At 35.8% G+C, this 11,101-nt stretch overlaps 1 pseudogene across 1 annotated transcript; it reads left to right on the forward strand.

Moving 5' to 3' along the window:
- Positions 1-435: 435 nt before the first annotated feature.
- Positions 436-2,290, forward strand: LOC137738315 (AT-hook motif nuclear-localized protein 20 pseudogene; annotated as a pseudogene). The gene has a single exon (XR_015954617.1). The product of XR_015954617.1 is annotated as an AT-hook motif nuclear-localized protein 20 pseudogene (transcript).
- The last annotated feature ends 8,811 nt before the right edge of the window (positions 2,291-11,101 follow it).

Consider the following 11,101-nt stretch of genomic DNA (forward strand, 5'->3'; position numbering starts at 1 on the left):
CGCACACGGATGCACACTCGCAGACAAAACACACAAATAGAGCTGATTGACTGAAAGGATCCTCTCCAGATTCATTCCATCAAATTTTATTAATTAATAAATTTGAATTCTTAAAATTTGATTTAACGGTTAAAAATAAAAGATCTCTTTAAAACTTACAATAATTTTAACTGTTTAATCAAATTTTAAAATTTCAGATTTATTAATTGGTAGAATTTGATGGAAGGGATTCGGAAAAGATCCCCTTCCCTGATTGACATGTCTGTTGGGCCCCAGGCAACGGTCTGAACGACACCTCCCCACGCGCACGCGACCCCACGAAACCCTAACCCTTCCCAAGACCCCCCCTCCTTCCCTTCCTTCTCAAAAAAAAAAAAAAAAAAAAGAAAAAAGCACACCAGCTACTAATCTAATCTTCTTCTTTTTATATACACAGAGAAAGAGAGATTAAAGAGATCGAGACAAGAAAAAAGGGTATAACCTCCCTCAGCTCCCCCAAATCATAACAGAGCCTTGCTTATTAAACACCAAACCCCATAAAACACTTTGTAATTTTGAATTAGTTGTGTCTACTTATGTATATTTTTATATAAATATACTATCCTATTTTCGTTTCAGTCTTTTACTTCTGTGTGCTAGTATTAGTATTACTGTGCTTTCTTAATTTTAATTAATATTCTCCCTCTCTTCTTTGTGCTTAATTGATTGTATCAATCAAGTTTAAGGGTTTTTGCATCTGTTCTTTATTCTCTCCACTAATATCATCTCACCACTTCTCCATCGTCTGTTCATCTTATTTGGCTACATCTTCATCACCTGTGTAACTCAATCTCTAATGGGTTCCTCCCATCACCAATTAATTCAATCTGATTCTCTCTCTTCTCCCCAAGTTCTCTGATCAACTTCTTCTACTCTCTCTTACAAGGTTACACAAGCTTCCTTTGCTTCTTTTTTCCATTTTTATTCTTGATGAGCTGTATGTATACATATAGATTTGACTTGGTGATCTCAAACTGTGAAACGAGTTAAATAGGGCAAATTGAGGAGCTTGTCTTTATATAGTCTTATTTAGGTTAGTTTCGTCCTCCTTTTTATACTTTCCCAGAATTTGACCATCAATTGCCACTCTGGCGAACCCCTGGTGGAGTGGTAACTTGGGGCTACCGGGCATGGACCCGGTAGTCACCAATTCGCCAACTCTGAGCAAGCAGCGGGAGCTCGAAATTTCCATAAACGAAAACAACAGCGGTAGAAGCAGTGGCAGAGACGATGATGACGACAGAGAACATGATGAGCCCAAAGAAGGCGCAGTCGAGATTGGATCCCGCAGGCCAAGAGGTCGCCCTCCAGGATCCAAAAACAAGCCCAAACCCCCCATCTTCGTCACCCGGGACAGCCCCAACTCCCTCCGTAGTCACGTCATGGAGGTTGCCGGCGGCGCTGACGTGGCGGAGAGCGTGGCGCAGTTCGCCAGGAGGCGGCAGAGAGGCGTGTGTGTTCTCAGCGGGAGTGGCTCGGTCGCCAACGTAACCCTCAGACAACCTGCGGCTCCAGGAGCTGTGGTGGCGCTTCACGGGAGGTTTGAAATTTTGTCTCTGAGTGGGGCGTTCCTTCCCGGTCCTGCCCCTCCCGGATCTACTGGGCTGACGGTTTATTTAGCCGGTGGGCAGGGGCAGGTGGTTGGAGGAAGTGTGGTGGGGTCACTAGTGGCGGCAGGCCCAGTGATGGTGGTGGCAGCAACATTTGCAAATGCTACTTATGAGAGGCTGCCTCTTGAGGAGGATGAGGAGGGTGGAGGAAGTGGAGGAGGAGGAGGACGGCATAATAATGGAGGTTCCCCAACTGGTGGTGGGAGCAGTGGAGCCCAATTGGGGAGTGGGGGGCATCAGCAGCAGCAGCAACTCCCTGATCCTTCATCTGGACTTCCCAATATTTACAGTCATCATCTGCCTCCAAATCTGATCCCCAATGGTGGCCATGGACATCTTGGGCATGAGGCTTATGCTAATTGGGCGCATTCAAGACCTCCTTTCTAATAAAAGTGAGATGAAACTGAAGAGGTGGGGGATTTTCATTTTGTTGTATTGAAATATAAATTTTAGAAACAAGATAGAAAGTGAGAGATGTGAATTAAGATCTAAAAAGAAGGAGAGAAACTTTGGGGGTGTGTTTTTGTGGATGTTAAAATATAAAAGCTAGCTTAGTTTTAGTTTCTTTGAGTTTAATTTGCTGCCTTTTGATGATGTTCAGTTTGCAAGGAAAAGAATAATAATTCATGTCTAGTTTCCAATTGGGTTTCTAACCTTTAATTCAGTTATGCTACTAATTAATTGTTCATGAACTAGTGTATTATTATTATTATTATTATTTAATTTCTTATTTGTGTAATTTTGCTTGGCGGAGGATTTCGGTTCGATCTAATTTTTTATTATATGTGCCAGTAATTAATAGTTTATCACCTGATATGATGGATTGGACTTCGAAGATAGTAAATACTTGGAGAGGGAGCATCGGCTTTCACAAGTTTTATGATGTGATTTTTTCTATGCGGCTAATTAATCCACTTCGTTTCTGTACTCTTCTTAAATTTTACACCTCAAATTTGCTCCGACATGCGGGAATCGAATTAGCAGCAACAGTTTGTGACCTAACATTTTATTCCTTTTTTATATATATGCTTTTAGGGTTAGGGTTAAAAGTTGAAACGGGTTAGGTATATAATTACAGAACTGAATTCACAAATATAGTTGCCATTCTGCAGAGAAAGTGTGGGTTTGGGCGAAGAAAAACAGGGTGTGGCCTTCTCTTTTGAAATAAAATAACAATTAAAACTTTTCAGTTTCGCCAAGAAGAATTCAATGATCGTCCACGTCTATTTTTGACTTTTTAATCAGGTGTTTCTTATAGCAATTGAATCCATATATCACACTTTTTTTTTTTTCTCAATATAATGTAACGTGTGGGCAGGGTTTTCTTTGATTTAAAAAATATTTCCAATTATCTATTTAACTCTTTCCGTGTAATCTAAGAGGAATTATATAAGGAAGTTGAAATTAAAATGTGTACCAAGTCCAAGCTCGACTTTTTTTTCCTGTACGTTCTAGTTGAATTTTTAGGGGTGTGCCCATTTTCCACTCAATCTAAATTTTTAGCTTAATTAGTCAATTACCACTTAGACTTTTATTTTGGTGCTAAATTGGCTCATCTGTTTGTTTGTTTGTTTGTTTTTATTTTATTTATTTATTATTATTTTTTTAAAACAAATGATATTAGTTATACTAAGGGGGTGAAAAAGTGGGTTAAGCCTCATAATGAACTAGCAATAATATGTTCAAATTCCCCTTTGATGAGAACATTGTTCTAAAAATCGCCATTGAGCACTGCCTAGGCGTTAGGCGGCTGGCCACCGTCCCGATTAATGCCTAAGTGTTTGAAAATTAAGAAAGAGCGCGTCGACATGTTGAGGCGCCCACCTAAGCACCCACGTAGCCCGTCCAAACCTGCCTAGGTACTCGCTTAAGTTGCGACTCACTTAGACAGAACATAGATAACTTTCATTTTGCATTTTATTTATTTTTTAATAAATTGTAAGAGACTTGTTGCATACTTAAATGAACACACTTTAGGTCATCTCCAACCGATGGCTAGCCAGAGGGCTCGTTTTAGCCCTCTGGCCCTCCAAGATTCTCCAAGATATTAATATTTTAATGAACAGTACATGGCCATATTTGCCTCCGTCTCCAATCGAGGGCCAGAGGGCCAGATGGCTCGTTTTAGCCCTACCACAAAAAATCGTCTCTAATTGAGGGCCAAAGGGCCAAACATAATTTATTATTTAAATTTAAAAACCACAACAACTTAAATTTAAAAACTACAACATATATTTAAAAATTACAACTAAAATTTAAAAACGACAAATTAAATTTAAAAACTACAAATTAAATTCGAAAACAACATTAACTTAAATTTAAAAACTAAAACAACTTAAATTTAATATCCATAATCAACATCATCTTCATCATCCGCCATCGTACGAGTATAGTTAGAGGTAAACAACTGCCGTCGGCTCATAATTTCTTTTTTTTCCTATCAAAATAGGTCTTACTCATTGGAGTATAGGCAGAGGTAAACAACTTCCGACACCCATCTATGAGCCTTGCAAAGAGCTTCATCTTCTTTTCGGGTCCAAGCCCTACCTTTCATTGTAGAAGAGGTCATTTCAAAATTATTAAAAAAATTGAAGGATAGATTTTTGAAAGAGGAAGGAAAATATGAGAACTGAAATGGTAGGAATGGTGAAAATTTTGTGAGGAATGGTTTAGGTATTTATATTGTATCCAACGGTAACTGGCGCCAGCTAGCCGTTGGCTTCAAAATTATTTTTAAAAATTCTTGTCAGTTATAACTGACAGGATTCCCAGTATTTCTGGCCAGCCTCGGGCTGGCTGGCTAGCTGCTTGCAGCCAGTCCTCTAGCCCTCTAGCTCTCTTCGATTCCATGGGGCCCTCTGAGATTCCACAGCCCTCTGGCCTAGCCCTCGGTTGGAGACGGTTTTCAAGTTATTTTCAGCCCTCTGACACTCTGTACTCTTCGGTTAGAGATGACCTTATGTTGTTGTTCCCCATGTTTTCATTATGTTCTAATACTTCATAATATATATGCCATTCTATTTTGTAGTTTTATGATGAAATTATATATATATATATATATATATTAAGTATAAGCACACATTTATTTACACGAAATATAATAGATTTACTTAAATCCGTTTAGTCTCCCTAGGTGTTAGGCCCCAGCCCACTGCGCGATTAGTGCCTAACGTCTTTTAGAATCTTGGGAGAGAATCGAACCTAAGACCTTTCATTTACAAGTGAAAGTGGAATACCACTAAATCGTAGTACTAAGTGTTTTGCCACCTCTGTTATGTTCAGCCAATTATGTCATTAAGTTAAGGATAATTTTGTGTATTTCTATCTAAACCACCTTAATCACAATATTTAAATTTATTTAAACAACTTAAAAAAGGGGAAGGGAGGGAAATATACCGCATAAGGCCGAGATAGGACGATTGAGTGAGAAAAGGAGAGGAAAATGGAGTGGGGGAAGGATGGATAAATGGAGTTGGGAAGGATGATATAGGAAACACGGCGAGGGAGATAGGTGGGTCCAGTTTCAACCTTTCAATTTATTGAAAACTCAAACTAAATAAAAAATTAAAAGAGTAATGAAATAAAATATTGAAAAGAGAAGAAGAGAGACAAATGGGTATATCGTACCTCACTTAGTGACCTTCCTCCACTCCCCACGCCTCCACTTACTGGATCTAAACCACAACCACCCCCCCTCTCAGGCGGCACAATCACTACCACAACTATTCAAATTTCATAACACGCATCGCAGACTTTAACGGACAATTTAACAGAAATTATTAAAGGTGTGGTACATTGGCACCAAAATTGAAGTCTGGGTGGTACTTAGACAAATCTTTTAATTTAGGTGGCAAATAGACACACTCCAACTAGTTTAGGTGGTATTTGTGCAAATGCTCCCGATATATAAGTGAAATAAAATAAAATATTTTGTATTCCAGTATTAAATTCTGCTGGTGGAATAAACCAAACGGAGAAGAAGGGGAATGAAGAAAATAAAAAGAAAAAATTGGATGAAGTGGGATAAAAATGAAATTTTATTGGATCTCTAATTTTTTTTCTTTTCTTTTTCTTGTAAAGCAGTTGAAGTTTTGTTATTTTACTAGATGATACAATGTAGTAAACTAAATAAATATATAGCAATGAGACGGTATAAAAAAATAAAATGCTAGCTACGTTTTCCTTTTATATTGTTCTTTAACTTTTTTTCACTCATTGCATGCCATTTGGACCTTGATTTTACTTAAAACTAAATATTTAATGTGTTTGAAAGGTATCAATTTTCTTTTCATTTGTACCCTTAATAAATCAAATCTAACCCATTATTTATTTATTACTTCAGTCATTCATTACTATTATTTTTTTATTTTGAAAATGTGGTTGAATCTTGGCCTTGTACCGTTCAACATCGGCTCACACCTAGACCATACATGATCTGCCATGGTAATACCCACATCTGAGACACATCATTGGGCTCGCCATCAACCCAAAGGGAAAGCTTCCTCAATCTTCTAAATCGTATTCTCCCTCTGTTAGCTTTAAAAATTATAAAGTCTACATGGCATGCAAACCAAGTAATTATGAACTAACTACGTCTTACTTGTGAATGCGAGCATGCCAACTCGTGGCCGAGCTCAGTCGAGCGAGTAGTATAGGTGTGTGGTGGTTTTGTCAAATATGATGCTGACTTCTACATTTAGTGGCTATGTTTGAGGAAGGAACGCGTCTGTCTTGGGTTCGAGAACTAGAAGAAGAGGTTGTAAGAATATAGGTGCGTTCAATCGGTATTAGGTTGTAAGGAAAAATATAGTAAAAAGATAGGAGCGTTTTTATAGTGAACGTGGTTCGGCTGTTTGAATGCCGAATTGAACAATTCACCTAAGAGTAACCGATCATAGAACACTTCACTTCGCTGAGAAGTTGGTGAAGTGACCTCTTCGAGAGAAAGAATTAAGAATTATTCACTGCCAAGATTTGCATAGATAACCAACCAACCTAGAAGCAATGGTGTTTACTTGTCCAAACTGAAGGTGCTATTATCCTGCTTGATTCTACGGTTCCGGTTTTGTTTACTTGTCCAAACTGAAGGTGTCCTCGTTTGTCAACACAATGCTATTTACTCATCCAAATTGAAGATATGTTGACGGGAGGGGGTTAGGACATTTTGTATTTTTCTCATGGGTGTGAGAATGGTTTCGCGTAGAGCAGTTGAGTTGAAAGGAATTTTCATGTTGCAAAACCTCTTCTATTTATAGGGATGGTCTTCGTAATAAAAAAGTATGCCGAGGTAGAGTTTTGATGCGACTGTGCCTACTCAGCATTTCCCTGGATATTCCTCTATTATCTTTTCCTTAGTCGAAACCCAAACTCTATCCAGCCTCAGTTTCTTTAATTGAACCAAGACTCTGAGAAAGTCCTATATACACTTAATTCATATTTATCTGATCAAGAATAAATTCCAATCCGTAAAATGATTCACATTTTATTAGAACCCATCTTGATCAATGGTAATTACATTTTACTGAGAACTCGACCAAGCCATGTCCAAACTTAGTTCTTTCACAGTCCTACTTCCATAAGGACTCGGTCAAACCAATTTTCTCTTGTGTTGAAAGTCCACTAACCTGAGGAATTATTACTGGGCAGAGAATTATAGATTCTCAACTCGGGTTAACCCATTCTCGACCGACGTTGTTAGTTCAGGCCCAAACATACACTTACTTGAAAAGAAATCCGTCGCCACAAGCCTGGCGCAACGCAATTCGCAGACTCATAGTTATTCCACTACTCCTTGACCAAAAGGTGACCATCGTTCCCACCGTCGTCTTGGGTTGTATAGGGTGCATGAAAAACCTCTCCATTCTTATGGATAGACATAGGATTCCAGGTATTTAGTAGAAGAAGATGCGAAAGCTGACGTCGTAATCATGATTATTCTCCCACCCCGGCCGTGTATCATTCGCTTGGTTGCTTCCCTAGAGACCAAAAGCCCCGTTTTCATGTTCACATGGTGGCCATTTCAAATCAGCCAGCGGTTCTGATTGAAGAAGATACAGAAGATCAAGGGTTCTACCATTTTTTCCTTCAGTTACTTGATTTATTTTAATTTTTTGATCAAAAGAAATAACAATTATGACACAATTCAAAGAAAACAAAGAGCAACAATGGGTTAGAACTGATTTATTAGGGGTAAAGTGGAATGAAAATTTCTAGTTAAATACTTAGTTTTCAGTAAAAGCAAAGTACACATGGCATGTAATGAGTGGCAAGGGTAGAAAGGAAAAGGCAAGAAGAAAATGTAGCTAGCATTCCTCAGAAAAAAAAAAAAAGCAATAAGACATAGTTCTTTTTATTAGTACTCAGACATAGTTTTTTTTTTTTTAGTACTCCACATTGTTGGATACATCCTATATAAATTATGTTATTAAATAGCTTCAATATTCTAATATAAAATGACTATTTAGGCCGTATAAATTTTTAAAAAGAAAACAATGGTGACTAAATATTGGGAGTGAAGTACTTTCAATTGACTTACATTGCTCGAGTATTTTTGCATCCATAGATGAAATTTTCGGCAACACATGCATGATTAGATAACAAGCATGTGTTGTGGTAAATTTCATCCATTGATGGTGATCATGTACAACTAAGTGATTTGATTCCTGATTTTTAGGAATTTGACTATGGATTTGAAGTGAAAGATTACACTGTTTTTGGTAATCTAAGGGGGGTGAACACCTCAAAAACACTAAACAATCTAAGAAGTACAAACTAGGCGATTCCTAGAAATTCCCAAAATGTCATCAAACAAAAGATCACCAATCCAAACAGGAGGTTATTCAAGAAAAAAAAAACCCAAATCAAGGTTGTAGCTCTGATTGGCTAAATAGTTTGCAACTTAATTCTTCTCTCTTTAAATATGCTTGAGAATTGAGAGTATTCGAATTGGTTCAAAATCTCATGGCAATTTTGTCCCCAAAAAAAAAAAAAAAAAAAAAAAAAAAAAACCCTTCTCATGGAAATTACGCAAAAATGAAGCAAGGAGATAAAAATTATCAAACCCATCCAACTGCATAGCCTGGATTAGATTCACAGAAGTAGTGGAATCCATTTCCACCATAATCCGAGAAATCCCCTTATTAGCTGTAAGTAAAGGTAAGGAAAAGTCTCCCCATATTATGATTTTCATACCCATATTTTAATAAACGCAAAAAACTAATAAATCAAAACTATTCAAATTCCTTTTTTTTTTTTTTTTTTCATATGTAAACATACCCTAGACTCCTCTACAACACAATGAGAAATATATAAAAAATGGTCATTTTGGTTCCGTTCCTTAATCAACTTAATTGTTAGGATGAAACTTTATTTGTTTAAATAGTTTGATCAAGGTCCCTAGCATCATTTAAGGGATTTCACTCTTACATTTATGCCACTTATTACTACAGTTGGATGATATTTATCTTCACTTATAAGTGAGAGGTCTTAGGTTTGAATCTCATAGATGACGAATTCGATACCAAATTAGGTTGCCCATTGTGTAGCGTAGCTGAACTCCTCCTCCCCTTAGTGTATTTGTAATAAAAATAAACTCTTGCATTTATGCATTCAATACAAATTATGAAACTTAAACAAATTCAAATAATATTTTTACAATACAACAATTACTTAAAATCAATAACAGAGTAATAATTCTTCACATAGTTCTAGCAAAAAAAATAAGGAAAACTAACAAAAAGTAAAAAAAAGTTTCGTTTTAATGAAAAATGACAAATAAAGGTGTAGTGAATAGTTCCAAGGAAAGGTAAAAATGTGGTTTTTAGTTAAAAGTGAACAGTACCGGGAGTGTTTCGTTAAAACTCCCAAAAAAATAATGTACCATGTAATTATTAATATATATCTATTGATATATTTAGAACATGAAATAATGTACGATGTAATTATTAATATATATCTATTGATATATTTAGAACATAAAATAATGTACCATGAGGGATGAGAACTTAATTAATCAATAAAAAAAATTAGTATCTAAACATGGAACCTACCATCTTTATTTTATTTTATTTTTCCAGTTTTTAATTTATTAATATCTATTAAGCTGTTCTGACTTGAGCCACGTCAGTTTATTGAATTTAAGCTATTTACATTTCAACATTTAATATATATTTAATAATTTTAACTCAAATTTTCTTTTCTTTTTTAATTTTTTATCAAAGGCTTTTTTTTATTAACACCCCACATAATGTTGAATACACCCCACATTAAAATTTAATAGTAAATGATTTATATGCTCTATTATGCAATGACAATTTCAACCTTATAAGGTTTTAAAATTTTTTAAAAAATACTAAATACACTCCAAATCACTTTTAACATGTATATCCTAAGATTGTTTATCTTCTTCAACTCTCTAAACCACTCTCACTCTTCATTGTAGAACAAAAACCTAACCGATAAAACTACAAACACATTGATTGAGAAAAATTATTTTTGACGAACGGAACATGAAATTGACATTTCGGAAGCTTCACCTTGTTCAAAATGTATTGTCACAGGTGGATGAAGGTTAAACTTCATTGGTGTTAGATTACAGTCCTCCCTTTCGTAAAGAAGATAATGGTGATGTTGTTTCACAAAAGCCATGTTCTAAAAATAATCTACTGATCAGATAATACTAAATTGCATTTGTGCCTTCAAGAGACAATTTTTGCATTTACAGCATGGTGTTTGAGTATGATATGTGATGCATAAACTATCATTTAGTGTGCATCTTAGCCAAAGCCAATACTTTATACTGCCGAATTTAACTACCAAATGGACATAGAGAGCCTAAGCTCCTCACATCATCATCTTATTTCCTAAATTATCATTTTTGAGATACACCCCCTAGCAGATCAATGTTGATTAGAGGGAAACAGGTTAAGGAAAAAAATTCAAACAGATTGCTCTTACCATCTTTATGTTGAGAGTGTGGAGTGTGAGGGTGTTTATGGAAAAGTATGTGAGGTGTATTAAGACAAATTTTAATTGAAAAACATATGTGGGTTTTTATTAAGAATGTGGGGTATTAATATAATAAGTCTTTATCAAAACGTAGCCATGAAAAATGAAAATATACCAATGTCAAATAAAAATGTACTACACCGAATGAAAACATACCAATGCTAAATGAAAACATTTCGGCGTTACATGAAAACATACTCAGTTATGGAAACTAGATAAATTTTTAAGGATTAAGTACTTAAAACTCATCAACCTTTTAGTGTCATTCCAAATTAGTTTCAATAAACATTCCAAACAAGTACCTAATCTATTGAAAATGTCACGTCTGCTAAGCCCTAGTTAATTTTTCAAACATAGATTATATTCAAAACCCACCAACTGGGAATATCATGGTCAACATAAATTTTAATTGTCTCAAAATCTAAATTTCAAACATAGACTATATA

The sequence above is a fragment of the Pyrus communis genome, chromosome 13 (genome assembly GCF_041283825.1).
Source record: "Pyrus communis isolate YQ-2024b chromosome 13, ASM4128382v1, whole genome shotgun sequence".
Classification (NCBI taxonomy): domain Eukaryota; kingdom Viridiplantae; phylum Streptophyta; class Magnoliopsida; order Rosales; family Rosaceae; genus Pyrus; species Pyrus communis.